The 26235-nt window shown below is 42.8% G+C and overlaps 1 long non-coding RNA gene and 1 pseudogene across 1 annotated transcript; one reads left to right on the top strand and one right to left on the bottom strand.

Annotated features, from left to right (window-relative positions):
* The first annotated feature begins 902 nt into the window (after positions 1–902).
* LOC115272685 lies at positions 903–1447 on the top strand (annotated as a pseudogene).
* Positions 1448–2863: 1416 nt separating this feature from the next.
* On the bottom strand, positions 2864–24500 carry LOC115271670. Its single transcript, XR_003900051.1, has 3 exons — positions 24441–24500; positions 21522–21632; positions 2864–3203 (listed from the first exon to the last, which is right to left on the bottom strand). It is a non-coding gene; the product is annotated as an uncharacterized LOC115271670 (long non-coding RNA).
* Between the last annotated feature and the right edge of the window lie 1735 nt (positions 24501–26235).

Here is a 26235-nt window from a genome sequence, read left to right as displayed (position 1 = left end):
ATTCCTCATCTGCAAGATGAGCAGGATGATGTTCACGCCACAGTAGTAAGATCAAATGATAAAGTCTGTTGTCCTGCTATTTAAAAAAACTGCAGTGACTTGTATAGGTGGTAGTTTGTTATAATTGCTAGAATTTCTTGGGAATGTATCTCTTTTCATTTATCTTGTTAGAAAGGGTAGTAATGGGGTTTAGGAGTCTACTGGCTATCTGTCTGTACCTTGTATGTTGATCTTAGATATGTAGAAAAGGATGTCATTCATTCTTCAAAAATTGTCTGGTTCCCTGGTGACGTGCTGTGGGATGCATGGTGATGAGTAAACACAGTGTCTGTACTTCTTGGGCTTATGATGGAGTGAATAAATGGGTGGATGGATGGATGGATGGATGGATAGATGTGGAGATCAAGAGAGACAAACTGTCGATGTGCGTGTGGAAGCAGAGGCAGGTGTAGCTGTAGATAAAGCTGTAGACGTAGATACTGGACACCCTCTCCTACACTAATTTTGCTAACGAATGGTCTTTGCAAATAAAGCTCTGCTCTCTGCTGCTTTGATGACAACGGACATGGCTGTGAGATGGGAAAATGAGAGGTTCACCCTGAAAAATAGGTTTATCAACAGCCATGCCTGACTACGTACTCATGCTGTGTAATTTCCCTCATAGACATTTGGCCTAAGAGTTCTTCAAACTTTTCTGCAGGCAGATGAAAGGTAGTTCCCTAACTGTGTATACAGGAATCTGTCTCACTTTTGTCCTGGTTTGTGAGTGCAGTATCACAGAATCTTGGATGTAAAAAGGAAAACCATTTAAAAGACTAGAGAACAAAATCTAACATTTTTAGCTTATGAGTTTTTGCTGGGTACGTTAAAAACATGAAAACAAGGTGGTCTCCCATGTGCTCTGCTTTCCCTCGCTTTGAAGAGAACAGTCACCACAGTCATGGCAGGGAGTTTGTGTTCAGTAGTTCAGAGGCCCCCAGGCGGACTCCAAATTGTTAACAAAAGGTGTGCAGTCTCATTTGCACAGACTGGATTCATCACAAATTTACCAAGTCAAGAATTCCAGATAAAGTATTTCAGCTTTCACCTGAGATCATGAAAACTGTGGTGGGGATTCACAGCACCCTGATTAACCACATAGTTATCAGAATAAAGAGTACAAAAAGATGTCCAATTTTGGAAAAAGATACAATAAAGATGTTTGGATTAGAAAAAGCACATACTCCTCAGGTTCACAAAAATATCCCTTTGGTGAATGCAAAACTGAAAGTTGTTAAACATTTGATAAGAACCAAGCCCCTGAAGTTGACACAAGGACTTCCAGCAGAGGAGGACATGTCTGACATGGGCCTCAAGAGCTCTGGGGAATTACTGGAGAGGTGGCATCTAAGTAAACCCTGTAGATCAGGAAACAGTTAAGTCAATGCCAGAGCAGTTTCATATTTGAAAATGTAAATCATTTTTTTAAATTAAAAATATTTTTAAATATTTATTTATTTTTGATAGACAGAGAGAACACAAGTGGGGGAGGAGAACAGAGAGAGGGAGACACAGAACCTGTAGCAGGCTCCAGGCTCTGAGCTGTTGGCACAGAGCCTGATGCAGGGCTCAAACTCACAGACCATGAGATCATGACCTGAGCCAATCTGATCAGACGCCCAACCAACTGAGCTACCCATACGTCCCTAAAAATGTAAATCATTTTTATTTAAAGATAGAAAGTGTTCCCATTAAAATATATTTTAAATACTAGTCATTTTCACTGGATAAAAAAAATAACAACAATAACAAAAATGATTAATTCTTACTTTTTAGGTAGTGGAGTCATTTGCCACTACATATCTCAAGGCATCCTTTGGAAACACAGAACTGGCTTTATAGACCCTTAAAAATGATCCATTTCTTTAAGAAACTGTATTTACATTAAAAGAAACAAACTCCAATAGAATAAAGACTGGTTGAGATACCAAGGATAAAATAATCTGGATTTGTAAAAACATCTTAAGGTATCTTTATGGCAAAGATAGACAAGAAAGAAAGGAAGGAAGGAAGGAAGGAAGGAAGGAAGGAAGGAAGGAAGGAAGGAAGGAAGGAAGGAAGACAAAGTCAGACAAAATAAGATTTAAATTTCTGCCCTTCAGCAAGACCCAGCACTTTGATTAACTCCACCCGGAGAAGAGAAGGCTTATGAGGATTCTGATTTATCCCAATGAGACACTGTGTACAAGATGTGATTTTAGGATCTGGAGATAAAGTTTCAGTGAATTGGCTCCCACTTGTGCTAACTAGCTTGCCAAATGGTGAAGAAAAAAAATCCACAACATTTACCTTTGACTTGAAGATCTTTGGGATGTTTTCTCTGAATGAAATACTATCTCATCTAGGCATTCTGGATAGTACAAAATAAAATCAACCATTTAAGGAAGTAAGTGGAGGAAAATATCATGAAGAGAAATATATGATAAAGGTGGAAGAAAGGTGAGTGAGTGGAAAAAGTGTGCACCTGAGTGAACACAAAACAAAGCCACTTGTAAGCACTTTGTCATGCCTCTCCACTTCCCACCCCAACCCCAAAGACAGATCAGGGGTTGTCTTCTTGGTGAAGAGCACTGAAATAATCACACAAAATATTATCACTGAGGAGAAATTTAGAGATCTGGTCAAAGGTTTGTAACCTTTTTTTTTAAGTGATGGATACTTTTCTTCAAATAAAATCTTACATGGAAGTCCCACAAGTACATGAAACTGATCTAAATAGAGCTTCTCTGGTTGAAGCAGGGACTCAGAGCTCCCACTAAGGTCATCCTCACCTCCGCAGACAGCAGGACACCATGACATCATTTGAAAACCACACACCTCATTTTATTCATGTGATAGCATGACAGAGCCTGGGGGGGGGTGCAAGGGGGTGACATGATGTGCCCAGGATCACATAGTAAACCTGCAGCAAAAATAGGACCACTGCGCTTGGGCCCAGGGTCATTTCAGAAGTGACCACGAAACCGTGGTTGTGACAACTTCAGCCCCAGATGCTGTGTTTGCCTCCTGGTCCAAAACTGCAGCCAGGGCTGGGAAGACAGAGACAGTGGAATCGCCACAGGACTCCTATGGTGTCCGGTGGTGCGCGGTCCATGGGAGAAGCCTGCCTGCAGACAGCGGGGGTTGGGTTCGCCTGCAGTTTCACACAGGGCAAGACTGGGTGCCTGAAAAACGGGGGACAGTGTGTACCCTCTTCCTACTACCTGCCTGCAATTTTCCACCCCCACAACCTGGAGGACAACATGCTGTGCCCCAAATGTGTATGAAGGAATAAGGTGTTAATGAAAAGCCTCCAATGAGATAAGAACACCAGAAGAAGGGGTGCGACTATGAGTATAATTGATGGTAGAAAGGGAACTACCATCAACTCGGTGGTCCCACTGACAGCCGGTCTGGAAGCTGCTCAACGTGCCACACTTCGTCCTGACAGGACACACAGCCTGGTGGGTTGCAGACGTTACCCTCAGACCCCAAACACGGCCGGCTTTCCCTTTGGTGTAAAATACTTAACAGTTTGAAGTCAAGAGACTTGAGAAAGTTAGCAGCCTCTAGCGGCGTCAGAGTCCTGGGAGTAGGAATCCAGCACTGGAAGTGCACCTGCTCTCCACCCCTCTCCGCCTCCCCTCCACGGGTCCAGCTCAGGGTCCCACTTTAAAAGAACTGTTAAGGTCACTTCTATTTCAGAAGGGTAAGTAAACTTTTGGGAGAAAAAAAAAATTAAGACCACTGCTCCATTGTCCCAGTTCTTCTTTGTGATTTCTTCCCACTGCATCAATCTGATCAGGATTATGGGGCGTAAGTTTTCTTGTGGAAATATTTCATATGGCCACATAAGTTTTAAGCAAGCATTTGAGTATCTGAGTCATAGATTTTTTTAACTGTATCCTTCCTCTGAAGGCTCATTCAAGGTCTCTCCACAGGCTCTTTTTGGATATGCAAAATTACCAGCAGCCATTTTTATCAAACTTGCTGACATGTGTGCCTCCTACATCGTGACAGCATAGGAGTGGGAACCGATCTTTTGACATGGGGCATATTCCATTCTTTTTTCCGCCAGGAAAAGGCACCAAAAACTGAGGAATAATCTCTGAACCTTAGTCTTATCCCCATCAAAACGGAAAGAAGGAAAGCAGTAACGTGAACTGCTTCAACTTTCATTCTTTTCCATGTTCCAAAACTGTCTTCCAGTTGAGCTGTGGGCTCGTACTGAAGTAACCGGCAAGCAGGTGAGCAGCTGGAGATATTCATATTAAAGGGCCTCCGTCATTGGCTAACTAGACAATCAGACGCAGGGTCATCAATAATTTAAAATTGCTTTGAAGAAATATTTCGTGGTCATCTGCTTTAGACTCTTATTTTCTGCAAGCAACTGAAGAAAGATTAGAGAGGGCAGAGGTGATATGATTATCATATAGCATGTGATGCCCTCCCCCATTTTCAACCATCTGAGTGACAAGAGTGAAGCGTCCACTCAGTGCAATGAGAGAGGGTCCCAATGTGAGTGAAACATGGGGTCGCAATGCACAATTCCAGGTGATGGCTTTGTCAGGATATCCATCTTGTCTTTCATCGTGACCTAAACATTGGGACCAGGATAAAGCATGACAAGAGGCATGTAACAATGAGGGTTCTCCATAGAAATTAAACCAATAGGAGATATTTATTTACAGTCAAACCTTGGATTGTGAGTAACTTGTTCTGCAAGTGTTCTACAAGATGAGCAAACATTGCTAATAAACCTTAACTTGATAAATAAGCAATGTCTTGCAACATGAGTAGTACGTGACACCAAATGTCACATGATCACAACTGAGCCAAGGGTTCTTGAAATTCACTTTGATATACATTGCTTTGGATTACAAGCATGTTTCTGGAATGATTTATGCTTACAGACCAAGGTTTTACTTATTTATTTTAAGAAATTGGTTCACATGATTATAGATTCTGAGAATTCCCAAGATCTTCAGTCCAAAGGCCTGAGAACAGGGAGAGCTGATGGTGTAAGTCCCGGCCTGAGTCAGTCCACAGTCAGGAGATGACTGGTGTCCCAGCCTGAAGACCATCAAGCGGAGAAGGCGAATTCTCTCTTACGCAGCCTTTCTGTCCTACTGGTGCCTTTGGTGGGCCTCCACCCACAGAGAGGCCAACAATCTGCTTTAGTCAGTCTACTGCTTCAAATGTTAATCTCACCCAGAAACACTCTTGCAGATACACTCCAGAGTAATGTTTAACCAGGCGTCTAGGCACCCCCTGGCCAAGTCCAGTTGGCACATACAATTAACCATCACAAGGCCTGAGGAAGGAAGAAGGTCCTCAGCAGGTGTGCCCCTGAAAGCCTGTCACTTCAGACACAGACTGGGGTCTGTCTCAGCAGGTGTCCAGAGCCCATTCCAGAACCCAACATGTCTGTGGATGAGGCCACTCTGACAAGCCCTAGACTTGACTTTAACATTCCTCTTGAATGAAGCCATTGTCCCTATGGGAAGAAATACAGAAAGGATAAAAAAAAGTGTTCTGGAACATTCTTAGGATCTTTGGTTAGTAAATGGGGGGGGGAGGGGATATGGAGAGGCAAATTTGGAAACATTTATGTCTCAGGATGGTTTGGCAGGAAAAACAACAGGCTGTTAACAGCCTACTGACTTGGCTTCAGTGGCCTACCAAGAGGACACCAGTTTCAGGGATTCATCTGCAAATCAGGTCCCAGGGCGCGGAGAAGATCCACAGGCTGACTTTTCTTTAGAACACATTGATTATTTGATGTTACTGGGGATTCTAACCGTGTTTCCTAAGAAGCCGCTTCTGAATCAAAGTGCCTAAAGGAATCTATCTCCCTGCAAGATCTAGCAGGCAGTGGACAGCAGGGGTACTTCAATGATCATTTTTTTAAAGGATTTTTGCCATCCTGGTTTGTCTGAATTGGCTTCTTAGGCACAGGATTTGGATCCACAATTCATTCACTTTCCTGATTTGCTTCAAGCGTTCATAGTTTTCCATTGACCTAGAATTTCTCCAGCTCCGTATAGACCTCAGCCCAACAGAGAAGCAGCAGTGGGCCTGAACGACCGCTGAACTGATGCTTGCACAACACGGACTTGAACTGTGCAGGTCTGCTGACATGTGGGTTTGTACTTCTATTTTTTTTTTTATAAACGCAGTACAGTAATGTGAATGAATGTATTTTCTCTTCCTTACAATTTTCTTGATAACATCTTCTTTTCTCCAGCTGACTTTATTGTAAGAATACAGTATGTATACATTATATGTATACATATAATATATGAAATACGTGTTAATCAACTGATTATGTTGTCGGTAAGTCTTCTAGTCCATAGTAGGCTATTAGTTATGTCTTGGGGGGAACTGAAAGTTATGTGCAGACTTGACTGCATGGGGTGGACGGTGGGATCCCTAAGCCCCAAGTTGTTCAGGGGCCCACTCTACTATCCCTTTAATGCTGCATTATCATCTATATATTAGGCAAGGATCCCTCTACTTGGTAAACATCAGGTTTTGGGAGCGCCTGGGCGGCTCAGTCGGTTAAGCGTCCAACTTCGGCTCAGGTTATGATCTCATGGTTTGTGAATTTGAGCCCCACATCAGGCTCTGTGCTGACAGCTTGGAGCCTGGAGCCTGCTTCTGATTCTGTGTCTCCCTCTCTCCCTGCCCCTGACCCATTCATGCTCTGTCTCTCTCTCTCTCTCTCTGTCTATCTCTCTCTCTCTCTCTCTCTCTCTCTCTGTCTATCTCTCTCTCTCTCTCTCTCTCTCTCTCTCAAAATAAAGACATTTAAAAAATGTAAAAAAAAAACAGGTTTTTGGCATAACTCATCCCTAAGCCACATGTCAAGAGCCTGTGGCAGGCAAATTAATCTTAAAACCAGCTTAAATTGACTGTATAAAACAGAGTCCATAAAGTCAGTGAAAAAGCCTTTCTACTGGGGAAAGACAGCAAAGGTCTTTGGTTCTGAACCTGGATATAAGTCAAAAACCAGAATCTTAATTGTCTGAAAGGACAATCCTGCCTCCCTTCCCACTTTTCCTGACCCCTCCAGCATACTCAGAAAGGAAGTGGCATATTTGTCTGGATTGGGTGATTATGGGGGTACAAATCCGGATTATACAGTGTTACGGGCTCTTGGAAGAAGAAAGGTGCTGTCAGAATGAAAGATGCCGTTCTTCACTCTTTCCATGGCACTTGTATATAAGTCCTCGGTTTGTGACCTGTTTTCTAGGTGGCTGACCCCTCTTCCACCCTCAACCTCCCCCCCCTTATTAAACAAGAGACTTGCACATTCTGGGAAGTACTGGTGACGCAGCCCTGCCCCGTCATCCCGGCCGTGCCGTGATGTGCTGAAAAGAGCTCCTGGCTGGAGCCAGAGAGCAGCTCTGGCCACTGCGGGGCACATGCGACAGGCTCTGGACAAGGGTCGCCCGAGCTGCTGGTGCAGGTGGAGGGTAGCAAGGGAGGCTGCTGGGAGAGGAGGGTGCTGCTGCCTTCGCCACAGATGCTTCATCATCTCTCTTCCCTCCACCCTCCCCGAGACTCTCGCCCTCCACTTTCTGTCAGCTACATCTCTCTTCCATCTATAACCAACTTGTCTCTAAGTTATCACTTCAGATTCATTCAACAAACATTGACTAAGCCCCTATCACCGCTCTTCATACCCCTCAGCCTCCCCTTCACCCTCACTGTCCTCGCTGCTCGGGCAAGGGCACCTGTCTCTTGTTCCCAGCGCGCTCTCTGTGGCAGCTCAGAGTGCTGGTCTCCGCATGTTTCATAACACTTGCGCATCCTTTGCCTTCCTTAGTCACCCTCTCTCCTGGTTTTGCTCCTTCCTCTGATGCCTCCTTTTGGGCCTCTTTCTTTTTCCTTGTCCTTTCTCAGCATTCAGTGTGGATATGTCCCAGAGTGACATTCCTAACCCTCCTCTCTTTCACTTCGACACACTGCCCTCATCGCCCCGCGTCTTCCCAGGGCATCGGCCATCATCTGCAATGCAGAAAACCTGGAGGACTACGCTGTTAGCCCGAATGTCTCTTCTGAACCGCAGACATGTTTCGTCACCTGCTTGTACAACACAACCTCTGTTCCAGTGACTAGAGCTGCATATCAAGTCATCCCCAAACTGCGTGGCATAAAACAACTATTGGTTGGGTCCGGAACTTGGGGCACAGTAAAGGCAGTTTACTGCTTGGGATGTCTGGAGCATCACCCGGGAGGACTTGAAGGCTGGAGTGATATAACAGCTGAAGAACGGAATAACCTGGAGGTTTATCCACTCATATGTCTAGTGGTTGATGTCTGTGACTGTCACATGTCTGTTGGTTGGGATCTCATCTGAGACTATCAGTCAGAATACCTACACATGGCTTCTCCATGGGCCCAGAATTCCTTACAGCATGGCAACCTCATGGTCTCTGGGCTTCCTGCTCAAGGCTCCAAGGGTGGATGTCGTAGCTGACAACGAAGAGTCTGCACCACCTTTTGTGACCTAGCTGCAGAAAGCACTTAGTGCACTTCCATCAATGGATGCCAGTTACAAGGCGTCACAAGCCCACCATATTCTGGGGGGAGGGGATTAGACCCCATTTGATGATGGGGGGCTGTGGAAAAGCAGTAAAAGAATGTGCAGGACAGGAGATGTGACATCACTCCTCCACACCCCCAGCCTCACAACTGCGCTCCATCTGTGTAGATGCATCATAGTACCACATACGCTCTCTTTTCTCCATGCTTTTGCACATACCATTCCCCTTACTAGAGCATCTCCTTCTGTCTTCCAGCTCCCACCAGTAAGTGATTTGTTTCTCTCACTTCTGTTCATCCTTCAAGCCTCAGATCAGGTGCCCCCTCCTTCAGATCCCAGTTTGTCCTTTTAAGAGCCACAGAGTCCTTCACCTCATCTTGCTTTCCTCCCCTTTGGTTCCTACTCACTCAACCACTGGATGTGGCTGGACCTCTCAGGCCTGAGCTCTGAGTAACTTACCCTGAGCTCAGAGTCTGGCTCTGCCACTTGCTGACTGTGTGAACCCGAATGATTTGCCTAACTTCATAAAACTTTAGTTCCCACCTCTATAAAATGAGAAAATGATTATATTTCCGTCTAGGGCTGAGGATTAAATGAAATGGTGTAAAGATATGGCTCATAGTTGCTAGCTATTAACACAATCCTCAAAACAGCTGTATGGGTCAAAGATTAATTTGAAGAACTGGTGTTTACAGTGCAAACACTTCCCCTCTAGAGCTGAGAAGCTTGATTGCTTAAAAAAGTAAACTTCTTAAGCTATATTTAATGTGCAGGCATCTATTGTCTCTATTTCTATACTTTGTTTTAATGGTTATATTTAACATACATTCAGTATTTAGACAGCCGTTCTTAGGTACAAGCATTTGTATAGTATGACCTATATTTGGCACAGCTTATTATTTCTCACCAAACATGCTTTTATTCCTACTGATGTTAGAGAGTCCTCTGCTTTTGAAAGGACACTTGCCCTAGCTGCTTCTCCTAGGAAGGGCACCTCTCTTTCTACTTGCACCACTCATCCCAGGAGGGCAGCCAGGTCAGCATCATTACTACCCATATATGACTTGTCTTCCTCTCCTTGGCTCCACTCAGCACTGTGCTTGGTGCTCACCAAGCATGGTTGTGGTCTGGCCTGGGGATTAAACATAGGGCTCCCTAAGATTGCCCTTGGGTAGAAAATAGGTCCTGTTAAAATATTTGCAGTGAAAAAGCATGTTCTTCTGATGATTTTGAGGTGATGTTTTGGTTTTGTGGTGGGTTTTTTTGTATATTTCTGTTTTTGTTTTGCTTCTTTTCATTGAATTTTTCTAACTTGCCAGGCAGTTACAGTTTGTACAATTTATGTAGATGGGCTGTTTGTTTTATGCATTGCCATGCCAGGGAAGAGAAGCTTTCAGTGTTGTTTAAATACCACATGTAAAGTGACCCATGTTTGAGCAGAGTACAGAGAATACACAGGAGTAATGGAGAAAGCATTACAGGGACATAGACATCGGTTAAGCATATGGATAGAGCCATTCAAGGAATGGAATGAATCACTTGCCTTAGAGGCAATGAGCTTTCTATATTGGCTTAAAGGACTGGTTCATCAACAAATTGCAAGGAAAATTTAAAAATCAATGAAAAGTTGGATTAAGGTGCTTTATTCTTCCAAGATTTCATAACAAAATGCCATGAAGATTCACCACAATTGCTGGACAGCACCTTTAGGCTGCACTGCCTGGGCTTTAGAGAAGAAGAGATCTAGAAAAACCATGTCTGTGCAGGTGAAGAATTTAGTGTCCTCCAGTTAGTGTGACCATGAATAATGTGTGATCAGGCCACGTGTCCGCGCACACACACACACACACACACACACACACACACACACACACAAAGGGAGCCCAGAAAAATGACATTCTGCAGCTGTATGAATCTTTAACAATACATGGAGACTGTACATTAGAATTCTCTGAATCTGTTCTTTCAAGTTCAGAATCATGTTTGTCTCCATCTCCAAAAATATGTGTTTGGTCCCCAGTCATATCCTTTCAATATTCAAACTGGAGATGCGTTGTTGGGTTAACAGAAGCGGCAAGGCAGGCCAACAAGAATGAGCACACAGGAAGTCAGAAACCCTGACGGAACAAGTACAGAAACACCACGCCCCTGTGTCTTTAGAATGCTCAAAACATTCTTGCAGGGAACAGTGTTGGGTGATCTGTGCCAGGAACCTGTGTGCCTCTTGTTACAGAGTCACCTCTGGTACAAGAAGTGGGCTTCCTAGAGCTTAGAGCCACAACCTACCGCTGTGCCCAGAGACTGGCCTAAGAATTTAAGTAGTGTTAAAAGTGGGAATATGGTCACAGGATTTCAAAGCCAAAGAGAAAACAGCAAAACACTTAATTCAATCATTCTACCTTCTAGTTTTTGGGTTAAATGTCACTTTCTCAAATAAACTTCTTCTAGATTTCTGGACTGGATTAGGTTTCTAGTTATATGCTCTATGACACACTGTTCTTTGACTTTACGGTACTTAATACAATTATAATCAAAAAGTAGGTCCTGTAATAAATTGTACAGTGTCTTTCTCCAACAATCTTTTTGTTCCAAGAAGGAAGCGATTATGTCTCTTACGCTATGTATTCCCGTATCTTCATCAGCATGCCTGAGATTTAGTAGGTTTTGGGTAATACTGGTTTAGTTAGTTAGATGAGAGTTAAGCTCAGATAAATTAACAGAGAAAAATTAAATGGATGTCACAGCCTCAACACATATCTCATTCCCAACTCCCAGCTGTAGTTTGGGTGCAGAGAGATAAAAGGAAAGAGAATCAATTGAGTGCCTGAGTGGCTCAGCAGGTTGAGCGTCTGCCTTCAGCTCATGATTTCACAGTTCATGAGTTTGAGCCCTGAGTTGGGCTCTGTGCTAATAGCTCAGAGCCTGGAACCTGCTTTGGATTCTGTGTGTCCTTCTCTCCCTGCTCCTCTCCTACTTGTACTCTGTGTCTGTCATCTAACAATGAATAAACATTAAAAAAAATTTAAATAGGAAAGAGAATCAAGGAAAGTCTTTTGCAAGAATCTAAGAAATTCTAAAGTATGTATATTTCATCTCATCCCTGGAAATTTGCCATATTTTCTACCTCACTCATTCAATAAATATTTCTCCAATGCCTACTAGAGTCAGACACTAAGTTAAATGCTGGAGATACAAACTGAGCAAAATGCAAAGATGTTTCATTTCGGTTTCCCTATATCCAGTCTGCAGTAACAGTTTGTAATTTACAAAATCTCGTCACAAGTTAAAGCTTTTCAAGCTTCCAAGTCTGGAAGTTCACAGAAAAAATGTCCAGGAAGCACTCAACAAATGGATCCTCTGACATGATCCCAACAGCAACATGATCATCATTAGCAGGATTCAGGCCAGACATCCTCTATCATAGGTCAGACTACCCCAGAAGCAGAGTCTGAGACAAAAACGTGAGGGCCAGGGGTGCAGAAAACAGGACAGAAAGGGTACATTATCAAGCAAGATTTTTCTGTGGGCTCAATCCTGCCAGGGAATTCTGGAAAACCATAGACAACACATCTGAGTTCTCCCACATGAAGGACAAGAAAATGTGAATATTTATCTTGAGACTCCCATCCGGTCACTGGCAGAGGGCTGCTTGAATGTCTCTCTGGCCTGCCCTGAGTCAAGGGAAGCCCATGATGCTCTTGTAATTCCCAGGGTGGTGCACGCCAAGGGTCTCTGGACAAGGTGCTGATGGTGTCAACCATATTTTCACCTCTGGTCAAAGAAAGTCTCAACATATGAAAATGGAGCTTTGGTTTTCCCTCTTCACTTTCTGTTTCTGGTTTCTTCTCTCATCATCCCTGCAGTCCTGGAAAGCTGGCTGGTGCCTGCTATGAGAATAAAGACAAGCTTCTGTCTGGTCCAGGGACCTGCGCTCAATGGGTGACGAAGACTGGGCAAGGGAAGGTCTGAGGACAATATGAGTACAGCCCATTATCTTCATGCCCATTCTTGGAATGGCAGGCAGCATGTAGATTAAGAATGCCTTTAAAATGCAGATTCCAATCACACCACTCCAAGAGTAAATCCTGCCCTTGCTGCCACGAGACCCTCCAGGATTTGGCTCCAGCCAACCTCCTTGACTTCATCTCCTGTCACCTGGTCCTCACTCACTTGGCTCCAGCCTCACCGGCCTTCCTTCTCCTGCCCGAGCATGCCAGACCTGTTCCTGCCATAGACTCACGCCCGGTGGTTCCTCTGTCTAGAACGGTGCCTCCAGGTCTTCACACGGCCAGGTGCTTCCTCTCATTCATGTCATGGCTCAAGTGTCGCTTCTCCAAATACGATGTCCTTAACTGTCTCCACGTCATTACCTATCCATCAACCCTGCTGTATGTTCTCTGTAGGACTTAACACTTCCAAAACGTTTCTTACAGTTTATTTCTCACATACACACAGGCCCAAAGTAGACTGTAAGCTCCATAAAAGCAGGGACTTTGGTGTCTTGTCCCCTAAATCTTCAGTGCCTAGAGTAGCATCTGTTCACCCATGAATATTTGATGAACGTGACTGTGGCCTAGGTCACTGTCCCTGCTGGAGCACACAGGAAGGTGAAAAGCAATGTGAGTCTAAGAATAACACTATAGAAGTCCCTCTGTCTGGCTTTTATCAGCTTTAATATTCTCCTTTGAAATCAGTTTGCTATATATTGCTATTTCCTTTGATACAGGATAATTGTGTTATTCAGGAACAAGGATGCCCACATTAACCACTCCTGTTCAATGTAGTACTAGAAGTTCGAGACAGATTCATTAGGCAATAAATAAATATATGGGGTGCAAGTTGGAAAGGAAGAAATAAAATGATCGACATGATTTCATATGTAGAAAACCCAAAAGATTCCTCAGAAATACTATTATAACTAATAAACTGAGCCAGCCGCAACACACAAAATCAACACACAAAAATAAGTTGTATTTCTACCCACTAACAATGAACAATCCAAAAAAGAAAGCAATTCCATTTACAAGAGCACACATATACACATACACGGAAATGCACAGAAATCAATTTAACCCAGAAGGAAAAGACTAATACACTGAAAACTACAAAAAAAAAAAAAGCTGAAAGAAATTAAAGACAAATAAGTGGAAAGACGACCTAACATACTATTAAGATGTCAGTATTACCCAAAGAAGTCTACAGATTTAATGCAAACTCTATCAAAATCCCAACAGTATTTTTGCAGAAATAGAAAAAAATCCATCCTAAAATTTATGCTGAATCTCAAGGGACTGTGAAGACATAGAAACAGTCTTAAAAAAGAAGAGCAAAGTTGGAGGCCACACATTTCCTGATTTCAAAACTTATTATATAACTACAGCAATTAAAACAGTATGGAACTGGCCTAAGATATATAGACCAATGGGATAGAAGAGACAGTCCAGAGATAAACGCTGTATATATGGTCAAATAACATTCCACAAAGGTGCCAAGACCATTCAACAGAGAAAGGGCAGTCTCTTCAACAAATGGTTTCAGAAAAACTGGCGATCGACATGCAAAAGAGTAAATGTAGATCCTTACTTAATACCATATATAAAAATTAACTCAAAATTGTTGAAAGACATAAACCTAAGAACCAAAACTATAAAGCCCCTAGAAGGAAACAGAAGAAAATCTTCTTGACATTGGATTTGGCAATGATTTCCTAGATATGACCCCAAAAGCACAGGCAACAAAAGAAAAAAATAGATAAAATGAATCACACAAAAAATGACAACTTCTGTGCATTACAGGACACAATCAGCAGAGTGAAAGGGGAACCCACAGAATGGGAGAATATTTGCAAATCGTATGTCTGATAAAGGATTAATACCCAGAGTACAAAAAGAACTCCTATAAACCAACATCAACAAAAATAAATAACGAGATTTTAAAATAAGCAGAAGCCTGTAGTTGATATACAGATGGCCAACAGGCATATGAGAAGGTGTTCGACACCACTGATCATTAGTGAAATACAATAGGAACTAGAATGAGATCCTCATGTTAATTAGGATGAATACTTGCAAAACAAAAAATACAAAACAGAAAATCAGTGTTGGTGAAGATATGGAGAAATTGGAACCCTTATGCACTGATGGTGGGACTAGAAGTGGCACAGCCACTATGGATAACAGTATATTAGTTACTGAAAAAAAATTAAATAGAGTTAATTATGACCCAGCAATTTCTCTCCTTGAGTCTATACCCAAAGGAATTGAAGACAGGGTCTTGAAGAGACAGTCAAACATCCATATTCATAGAAGTCATTATTCACAATACTCAAGAGGGGAATGGAGAAACAAAATGTAGAATGTACAGACCATGGGGTATTATTCAGTTTTAGGGAGGGAATTCTGTAACATGCTGTAACATATATGAACCTTAAAGACATTAAGCTAAGTCATATAAATTAGTCACAAATGGACACTTATGACTCCACTTACATGATATATATAGAGTAGTCAAAGTTATGAAGACAGAAAGTAGAATTGCCCTTGCCAAGGGTTGGGGGAAGGGAGAAATGGGGAGTTGTTATTTAATGGGTATGGAGTTTCAGTTTTGCAATATGAAAACGTTCTGGAGATTGGCTGCATAATAATGTGAATATAATTAGCACTATTGAATTGTACACCTGAAGTGGTTAATTTTATCTTATGTGTATTGTACTACAATTTCAATTTTTTAATTGAAAAAATTTACTAGTTTCTTAATTCAGGAGGGAGAAACAAAGTCTACATCACAAATTATTTAGAAATTCTATTAACTCAAGTTCATAGAAGATATGAAGTCATTCTTTAAAATGTCATGGCCTCAGGGCATCTGGTGGCTCAGTCAGTTGAACATCTGACTCTTGATTTCAGCTCTGGTTGTGATCCCAGGGTCCTGGGATCGACCCCCATCACCACCCACAGAGCCTGCCTGGGATTCTCCTTCTCCCTCCCTTTCTGCCTCTCTTCATCTCTCTCTGCCCCTCTCCCACATCATACTCTCTCACTCTCTCTCTCTCTAAAATGAAAAAGAAAAAATAAATAAAAAGAAAAAAGGAAGTATCATGGCCTCTTTCAGCTGAAAAGCACTTCTAAGGAGAAACTTAGCCCATTTTCCACTTCCACTCTGAGCTCCCCAGCTCTTTAAGCAGCCCCGAATGACTGCTGGACTTTTCTTCAAGCAACCCTCTATCTCTGTGATGATTTTGAGAAAGGGGAATACACAGAGGTTTACAAGACAGAGGTCTCCATGCTTCCCTGCAGGAGTTAGTGTGAAACTGGAGAGCAGCCTCTGACAGGAGACAAATCAGGGAACAGGTCCAAAGCTTAAAACAACTCATTTCCAACTTATATTTAGTTGACCATATGTGGTGGCTGGAGCAGTCTTCTGAGAGTCAGAGGACTTGTGTTTCAGTCCCAACTCGGCCACCAAAGAGCTTCCTGAGCTGAGGCAAGCACCCCATTGTGCTTTAGCAACAGGGAGAGTTCATTTCGGACCCTGCCACTCTTCCAAAGGAGAGATTAATTACCTTGCTTGCTTCTCAAACTTGTAAAAACGTAGCAAAGGCCATTCAGTATCCTGAAGTCTTCAAAGAATCACTAGAGAAACCTGGCAAAATCCCATCAGCCCCGCAATGCCTTCAGTGCTATTACAAATTCTCTTCAGTTAAGCATCCTGCTTCGGCTCAGGTCATGATCTCACCATCCGTGAATTGGAGCCTCTCGTTGGGGTCTGTGCTGACAGCCCAGAGCCTGGAGCCTGCTTCAGATTCTGTGTCTCTCTCTGCTCCTCCCCTGCATGTGTGTTCGCTTGCTGGCTCGCTCTTGCTCTCTCTCGCTCGCTCTCTCTCTCTTCTTCTCCCTCTCTCAAAGAATAAATAAATATTTATTAAAAATTTTTTTCAAATTCACTTCAAGCTGTGTGGTGGTAAACTGGAACTCGCTATCACACAATGCAATTACTTACCCTCCCCACAGCATATCCCTACTGGGCGCAGCTGTGTCCGCGTGCTGGGACTCGAGGCATCTCCCAACTACGGAGTGAACCACCGGTGGGCTCAAGTTCTCAGGGAAACTAATTTTCACTTGGGCGGCTCTATCGCCCAGAAACTGCTCCCAGCATCTGTGATCGTGAGCGCTGCGAACTGGACTGTATTCAGGCCCCAGCCTCCGTGCACCAGTGTGGTCCAAGATGGTCCAAATAGCTCAGGGTCTCCCTCCCCACCCGGTCCTCCTCCCACCAGATCCTCCGGCCCTCGAAAAACGCACCATGGAAAGGACTGAGGAAGACAATGTGTATTTCTTTTTCTCTTTCTGACAAAAATAAACGTTCATATCACGTTTTAAAGTCTTCAGAGAAGTTTTCACATGCTTGGTGATTTAATCCCCACAAGGATGAGATAAGTGGTATTTTTACCCCCTTTCATAGACAGAGGCTCAGACTTGGAGGACTGTGTGCCTTGCCACAAACGCCAGAGCCTGCAAGTGGGGCGTCCTGACCAGTGGTCACTAACGGAGCTGAGATCTATCAAGTTCTCTTCTTTAGTCTCTGAGAACGTGCTGCTGGGCACAGCCAACAGTATTTGGACAGAGGGTATTCAGTGGGTGGTCACGAGCTGCTTTTAATATACGCGAGAACAGAGTTTGAACACCAGCGCCGTCTCTTGCTGGTCTTGTAACATGGGTTGCGTTAGTCTTTTCTTCATTCATTCAGCAATAGTTCCCAGGCGCCCTCTGTGCCAGGCGCTGCCCTAGGCTCCGGGAACGCAGCAGGGGACTAAGTGGGCAGGGACACCATTCTCATGGGCTTTACAGTGAGAGGGGAGAGGGCAAATTAGATGTATCACCAAAATAGTTCCAGGAACATAACTGCCATGAAGAAAATGATCCTGAGAATGATGATAGAGAATAAATCCGAGGAGGAAAACGCTCATTTAAATAGAATGGTCAGGGAAGGCCTCTTTTGAGAGATGGGATTTGACCTGCAATCTGATTAACAAAAACAATCTAGACATTTGAGGAATCTGGGGCCAGGGGAATGGAAAGTCCAGAGGCTCTAAGGCGAGATTAATTTGGGTTTGACACAAAAAGAAGGCCCCTGAGACCAGAGCATAGAGAAGGAAGGAAAGCAATGACAGAAATAAACTGAGCCGTATTATAGAGGGCGTGCAGGCCCAAGTAAGGAGGCTGGATTATTCCATCACAACAGGAAGCCACTAAATGTTTAAGCAGGAGAGTAGCATTATCTGATTTATATTAACTGCTTATAATACAACTTTTCTAAGCCTGAATTTCCTCATCTGCAAAGTTCTTTTTTTAAGCTTATTTATTTATATAAAGTTAAAAAATTTTTAATGTTTATTTAATGTTGAGAGGGTGAGCAACAGAGCGCAAGTAAGGGCGGGGCAGAGAGAGAGGGAGACAGAATCTGAAGCAGGCTCTAGGCTTCCGGCTATCAGCATAAAGCACAACAAAGGACTTGAACCCACAAATGGTGGGATCATGACCTGAGCCAAAGTCAGATGCTTAACCAACTGAGCTAGGTGCCCCTAAGATTCTTTATTTTTCAGAGAGAGAGAGAGAGAGAGAGAGAGAGAGAGAGAGAGAGAGAGAAGAGAGAGTTCATGAGTGGGGGGGGGGCTAAGGGGGGGTGGACAAAGGATTAGAAGTTGGCTCTGCACGGACAGCAGTGAGCCCAATGTAGGGCCCAAATTGACAAACCATAGAATCATGACCTGAAAAGCCAGATGCTTAACCAACCAAGCCACCCAGGCACCCCCATCTGCAAAATTCTTATAATAGTAGCTGCTTGTTTTGTTGAGAAAACTCAATTTGACCAATGACAACTCAATATATAATAGCACCTTTTCTTCTTCTTCTCTCTCCCCTCTTCCTCTTCCTCCTCCTCCTCCTCTTCTTATGACTATGATGATGAGATGGGTGACATTTGAACACAATGTCCTAACACAAGGAGCACGATAATCAGAATATGTCATGTAATACTCCTAGCACACACAAACGGTGCAAATTGCATATAGACACGCAGCCTTCTAGATGACTTCAGGCTGTGAAATCTGGAGGCATTTGCTGCTCTGTGTCTCGGCGTGATCCCCTGGGACAGGAGGTGGGAACACAAACTGTTTGAGCAGAGGGTATCCTGTTCTCTTCCCTCCAGCTTTCTCTTCTCCCAATGGGTCTCCAGAAATCTTCTCTGGCTTAGTTCTCCATTCCCCATTCATGGCTGTGGCAAAAACTGTCTGCTATTCACCAACTATTTCCTCCTCTTCCTGGGGTCGCAAATGGATTGCCTTTCCCGGCTGCCCCTGGCCACTTAGCAGTGAGCCTGGACACCACATGTGACCAGAGGTGATCTGTGTCACTTCCAGCTGCCCCTGGCCACTTAGCAGTGAGCCTGGACACCACATGTGACCCGAGGTGATCTGTGTCACTTCCCGGTCAGCCTTGCCTATAAAGTCCTATTATGGAATATCCTCTATGCTCTTTCCCCTTCCTGTGGCCAGAGGCCCATGCCCAGGCAGTGATGGAAACTATGTGTTACGGAGTGGGGGGAACCTCCACCAACCCGGGCCCCTGCGTGATTTGCAGAGCAGAGTCCTCAGACCTACCTGGAACCGCTGGGCCTCACTACGTGCTGTAGCGGACTGAACGACCAGTCCGAGGTAACACAATCCTCCATTCCATTTCTAGTCTTGTGGTATCAAAAATCGCCAGTGTTTTTGGCCTAATTTCTGAAAATACATGGTTCTTGATAGAAAGCCTTCAACAGGCACTCAGAAGACCCTGAAGGCTCTTCTCTGGTTTGATGGCATATTTTTCACTTTCCAGCTACATCTGTCCATCGGCTTCTCTCTTCGATAGCAGCATAAAAATGGCTATGGATTTGTATCTAGTTCAGTGATAAATATCCAGGAAGGGGACCTTCCTATTTAGGGACCTTCAGCCACAAATTTAACTCCTCCTTGGAATTATTTTTGGTTCAGCCTACTCTGTTCCCAGTGCACTGTGTTTCCCTTGGCAGAGTTGTATTTTTGGTGTGTCTGTCTCCTCCCCACGGCTCCCGAGGGTACATTCAAGGTCTAGGGCAGCTTTGTGTCCTCAATACCTAGCCCTGTGACTAGTCCTGAGGAGGTGCTTAGGGATTGAATTAATGTGGGGGGGGGGGTTTGTAGTTTTTATAAACTTACTGACTTGACACAGACGTTAGACTCTATTGCACTAACAGTTACCATTAACCAACATCCAACAACTAGCTACAGGCAATGTCTTAAACTCACTTCAGGAATGTTCCCAAGGCCACAGTTCTCAGTCATCAGTGCACCTGCTGAAGCTTCAGAACAGTGCTGTGATGTCTACATCCTGTCCACAGTGCCTGCTTCTGTGTGAATCAGGAGCGGCACATGGAGGCAAGGACGGGGCGGCTTACTACCACACGGAGCCCGATAAATCCCCGCGCGATTTCTGGCTGGCCTTCAGGGCCAACACGTATGTAAGTGGTGCCCATCTTCCCCTTGGCACAGGGGTAGGCTCCCAGCATGTGAGAGGATCAGTTAAAATCAAGAACTGGCCTTATTCACATTTTTAAAGACTTTTTGGCTCTCCAGCAGTCTTGCTTGATTTTGGCAAGGGGAGAAGAAATCACACTATTTTCTTCCCTGCAATATTGTTGCAATTGTTTCAAATTTGAAAATTTCAGAAGGAAGTGGAAGGGACCTTGAGAAACAGTGATCCAGGGGATAAGGGCAAAGGCTTGGGAGTTTGATAGATCCAGACTGGAATTCAGATGCAACCCTTACTAGCTTTTGAACCTCTGCACCTTGCTTAAATTGTCCAAGCCTCAGTTTTCTCATCTGTAAATTGAAAGTGAAACTAGTACCCACCTCAAAGGACTGATGATAAGAAAGTGAGATAATGTATGTGCTTAGCACCCTACCTAACATGGAGTAATCTATACACATATTCACTATTAACATAGAACTCTAACATAGAACTATGAGAATATTAACTATAGCATATTAACTATATTTGGGCTTTTTTGTGATTATCTTGCCCCTTACTTTTATAAATGAGTAAACTGAATCCTGGAGAGATTAAGTGATTTCTCCAACTAATTAGGAGTAGAGTAAACACAACAAATCAGATTATCCCGAGCCTCACTCTGAGGGTCTGCCTATGACAGCAGCAGATTTATTCTCATGCCCCAGGTTCTCAACGCGATGCTCCCCTGACTTGGAATATAATTCCATTTGCTTGCAAGACTTTCAAACCAATTGTCAGGGAAGAGAGTCTTCCTGTCTTCAAGGAGGTCATAATCTATGCACAATCTGAAATCTCTCCATATAGAGGGAAATAGAAGATACTCAGATCACATATTGAGTTGGAAAAGGAGATGTTCTAACATTATTTCTAAGACAGTGTCCTTAGGAAGAAGCTGGAGATAATCTGGAATCATTCTAATAGGTCTTGAAGATGAAGAAAGTAGGCACTCAAGCCAAGTGCAAAAATCAAAAGACGCTAGGATCAGAGATGTGTTCCACCATTGGGGAGAAGTGTGGAGAAAAGCCTGAATAGGGTTAGTACCCCTTAAGAGTGAGGAAGCCAAGAGATGAGGTATTCACACACCACAGAAGTTTCAGAATGAACTCAGACTCGGTGTACCGTAATTTTACCCAGTTCCTCACCATGCTTCAACCTGTGCCTTCTGTCTTTGACTCTGTGCGTGGTCTTTCCAGTCTCCTGTCCCTCGGACTAGAAATCTTTGCTTCGCCTTCCACTGTTCCTTCTCCCCCGAACACAGCCATCCACAAATTCTGTTTTTCCAACCAAAAAACTCAATCCAGATTTGGAAACTGGCCCCACCTCTCATCTCCACTGCCATTGCCCTGTCAGAGCGTGGGCTTTACCTGTTGGAGATCCTCCACCGGCCTCCTGTCTCACTCTCCTCTCTTCTAGAAGTCATCAGATATGGAAAGTCAGGCATCCTTCAGTCTGGTCATGCATTTGCTTTAGTACTTCTGTTTCAAATGAAAAAAAAAAGACATAAATAGGGCAATTAGCACCACTGAGTGTGAGATCTGTCAGCCACTAAATCAGTGAGCAAGTTTTGTTTTGTGTTTGAGTAATAAATATCTATAACCGATTACAGAAGAAAAGCTTAGGTTTATTTTTTAAACTGCAGGAAAAACTAAACATTTTGATATTAATTCTCCAGCTCCTTCTACACTTTATCTCCTAGTACAATAATGAAGACATCTTAGGGTTTTCATGTGGAATGAGAATGAATTAATTGGACAATAAATCTAAAAGATGAGACATTTCTCTTTCAAGTGTTTACTTAGCACCTCCTCCATATTGAACTCTCTCACAGTCGGGTACTAGAATTGTGGCAAAAAGAATTTTAAGACCTGGTCCCTGCTCTGAAGGACAACATAATCTCGTCCTGTGAAAAAATGAAAACACATGATACCACTGGAGAATAACACAAGTCACCATTTGGTAGTATTAAGTGCAAAAAAATAAATAGATAAAGTCCTAGAACAGGACATGAAACTAATCCATGAACAACTTGTTCTAACTTCATAATGCTGCATATTTCCAGAACATTAAAATTTGGTTCAGTCTATTTTTAAATGCTTCGTCAAGTTTCAAGGTCGTTTCAGGTGAGCACTGTTATCTGGTATTTCAAAATGTTGCAAGTCATCTTCCCCCAAATATTCAGAATTTCCTAGAATTTAGCTTGTATTGTTTTCAAACCATCTGTCCTACTGCAGTCAGATATTACAATACACATCTTCGGGTCATGACTATTTGTTATAAGAGCACCACAGAAGCTTTAGTAAATTGAATTATTTTCAAAATCAGTTTTCTTTTTCTTATTATAAAGTAATTCATTTTGTGTAGATGTTTCTGCTACGTGCTGTTTGTTTTTACTGCAAATCTCTCATTATTTCCATATATTTGCAGTTTCACACCAAAAAACCCCCGTCATTGATGCACCTAAGACAGTATTAACATTTAATGGCTTCCCTTTGAGAGGCTTCTAAGTAGGAACCCCTGGCTAAGTGCTTTGTATGCAGTATCTATGCCTAATCCTTACAACACTCTTCAGGATAGGTGTTAACTACCACCATTTTACAGATGAAGAAACTGAGGCTAAAGAGGAAAGAGGCTTCAAGTAGAGGAAATCAGGACTGAACCAGAGCCCGTGTCTTTAATTGTTTCCTGCCACTTCCATCTCTTTATTCTCTATAGCAAATGGTACAGATGCCAAAAGGACTGAATGACAAGGATGTGAGACCAGTGTGACCAGCATCCCTAGGCACTGCCATCCTCCAGCCCAAGGGCCATGAGCCTGTCCACACAGAGGACAGCAGCTCTGTCCTCGGGTCCTGTTTGACTCGGTCCCAGGTACAAGATCTGGCCAGTGTCTGTCTTCTGATCCATGATAGTGACGAGCCACAGAACACAGCATGTGCTGTGATTACTTCTTGCTTTTAAGATGGCATCAGTCATTTCAGAAAGGCTGGATTATACAATATGTTGGAAATTCATAACATTTCCTTCTGGAGTTGACACTGACCATTGGCTCAGGTTTCTATAATCAGGTTCTGGCACAGGGCCATGTTTTTAGAGGAAAAACAAATTCTGTGGAAGCATTCAGAGGGGGATGATCACAGCGATGCCATAGCAATCACAGAACAGAAGGACGAAGCTTCTAAAGTAGGTTGAAATGTATAAAATACACTGAAACTTCTAAAAGAGCCTGAAAGGCTTTAGAAGAGAAATTCTGTGTAAAATAAAAAATATATATACAGCCAAAAGATTATAATATATATATAAATAACTATTTATGTTAACACATGAATGAAATACAGTGTACTGAGAATATATTGAACAGAAGCAAAAAACATGTATGTAGACATCACCTTAGGTCCCTTGCTCTTTCTTGGGAGATCTTGACCAATGTAACTTGAATCCATATCTGTAGCCTGGGAAGGGTCCAACGCCTCCTCCACATTTTCTACGACTTCTGGGACATCCTTCCTCAGGCCTTTCTCTACAACTCCACTTATACTGCCTATACCCTGTCCATCCAGACCTAAAGCCCAGACCCTGTGCCACGTCCCCTGGACACTGCACCCATACAAATCCACCTGCACCCAAGCACCGTGAAGATTTATGAACTCCAACATCACCCCCTAACTCCTCTTTTCTTCTTCATTCTTCTCCCACTGGATTAATACAGGGATTCTTCTCTCTCACATGTAGAGAATTTCAGCTTTATCAATCTCAGTTCTCTCCCTCTCAAAATGCTGTGTCTTTCCTAAGAGGAACTGGAAAATAAAATTGTCTCCATCTCCTTACATATGTCCATTACATCCACAGTGCATAGAGTCCATTGCTCTTTACAACTCTCTTACATATTTATGGGTTAGGACTCTGGTTTGCAAGGGGTAGAAATCCAGCTCAAACTGGCAGAAGCATACAAAAGAACCTACGGGTTCATGAAATTTAAAAGTCTAAGAAGGTGCTAACCATGGATGAAACTTGATACAGTGATTCAACTGAGCCATCTGGGTCTCCCTACCTCACTCAGGTCTGCTTTTCCTCAAAGACAGGTCCTCAACAGGTGGTGGTCCTTGAGATTCCAGTCTCGAGAAAAGCTATACCCTACTGCTAGATCATTAGGAAGTTGATTGCATAATGTCTATTTTTGTTTAGTGCCTAGCCCATTGCCTGGAAATTAATGAGAACCCAATAAATGTGAGCTGAATTCAATTATTTGTTTAAGTAACATATATTCAGTGCCTATGTGCGTTCACCTTGAAAATGGAGCAGCACACCAGAGAGAGTCCCTGCTGTCATCTGGCTTTAAGGTTCCCCTGAAGGAGACAGGTAATAAACAAATCAGGTAATTTCACATAGTGAAAAGGACTATGAATAACTTAAACAAGGAAACATGATAGACGGTGACTAAGGTGTGATGGAGGGCTCCCTTAGACAGGGCTAGGGAAGGACCACTCTGAAGAGGAAATATTTGACCTTATATCTGGATGGTAAGAAGGAGTCAACTGTGTGGAAATAGAAAAGGATGTTCCAAGCAAAGGCAGAAGCAGAGCAAAAACTTTATCTTGGGAATGAGTTTAGTAGGTCTGATCTATGAGATAGATGATCAGTGACACTAGCACATTCCATGTAAGGGTAGTGCTATTACATGAGGCCAGGGAGGTAGGCAGCTGACAAATCAGTGGGATTTATGGTTCATAAGCGGTCATTTAGATCTTATTCTGGTGCAATAAGGAGCTCATTGAGGATTCTATATGAGAATCTTGTGATCTGACTTACTTTTTATTTTTTAATGTTTTATTTATTTTTGATACAGAGAGAGACAGAGCATGAGGAGGGGGAGGGGCAGAAAGAGAAGGAGACACAGAATCTGAAGCAGACTCCAGGCTGTGAGCTGTCAGCACAGAGCCCGATGAAGGGCTCGAACCCATGAACGTGAGATCATGACCTGAGCTGAAGTCCGAGGCTTAAGCAACTGAGCCACTCAGGCACCCCTTGACTTACTTTTTTATGGTAAAATACATATAACATAAAATTTACCATTTACCATCATAATTTTCAAGTGTACCATTGTGGTGCAACCAATCTCCAGAACTTTTTCATATCACAAAACCGAAACAATACCCACTGAACAACTCCTTATTACCACGCCCCCCCCCCGGCCCCTGGCAATGACCATTCCACTTTCTGTCTCTATGTATCTGAATATTTTTGACATCTAACTTCATATAACTAGAATCATATAAAATTTGTCCTTTTGTGACTTATTTCCTTAGCAAAATGTCTTCAAGTTTCATCCCTGTTGTACCATGAGTCTGAATCAGAATGTCCCTCCTTTTTAAGACTAAATAATAGTCCATTGTATACATACTTTGTTATGTTGCTCCTACCTTTTAGCTATTATGAATATTGCTGCTATGATCATGCATGTGCAGATATCTCTTCAAGGCTGTCCTTTCGATTCTTTGGGGTATATATTCAGAAGTGGAATTGCTGGGCCATAGATAATTCTGTTTCTAATTTTTGAGCACTGCCATACTGTTTCTCACAGTGGCTGCATGATTCCAATTTCTCCATATCCTCACCACACCTGTTATTTTCTGTTTTTTCACTCTCACCCTAATGAATGTAAGGTGATGTCTCATTGTGGTTTTCTTTGCTTTTCCCTAATGTTTAATGAGATCAAGCAGCTTTTCATGTGGTTGTTAGCTATCTTTATATCATCCTTGAAGATATATCTTTTCAAATCCTTTGCCCATTTTTCAATCAGGTTCTTTGGTTTTTATTTGTTGACTTGTAGGAGCTCTTTATATATTCTGGATATTAATTCCTTATCAGATATATCATTTGCAAATGTTTTCTCCCATTCTGTAATTGCCTTTAACTCAGATATGCCCTTTGATGCACACGTTTTTAATTTTAATGTAGTCCAACTTATCTGTTTTTTTCCTTTGTTTGCCTATGCTTTTGTCATACATATCCAAAAAATCACTGACAAATCCAAGGTCATGAGCTTGAACCCTATGTTTTCTTCTCGGAATTTTATAGCTT

Source organism: Suricata suricatta, chromosome 11 (genome assembly GCF_006229205.1).
Source record: "Suricata suricatta isolate VVHF042 chromosome 11, meerkat_22Aug2017_6uvM2_HiC, whole genome shotgun sequence".
NCBI classification, from domain to species: Eukaryota; Metazoa; Chordata; class Mammalia; order Carnivora; family Herpestidae; genus Suricata; species Suricata suricatta.
This window is presented reverse-complemented; position numbering and strand designations above follow the sequence as displayed.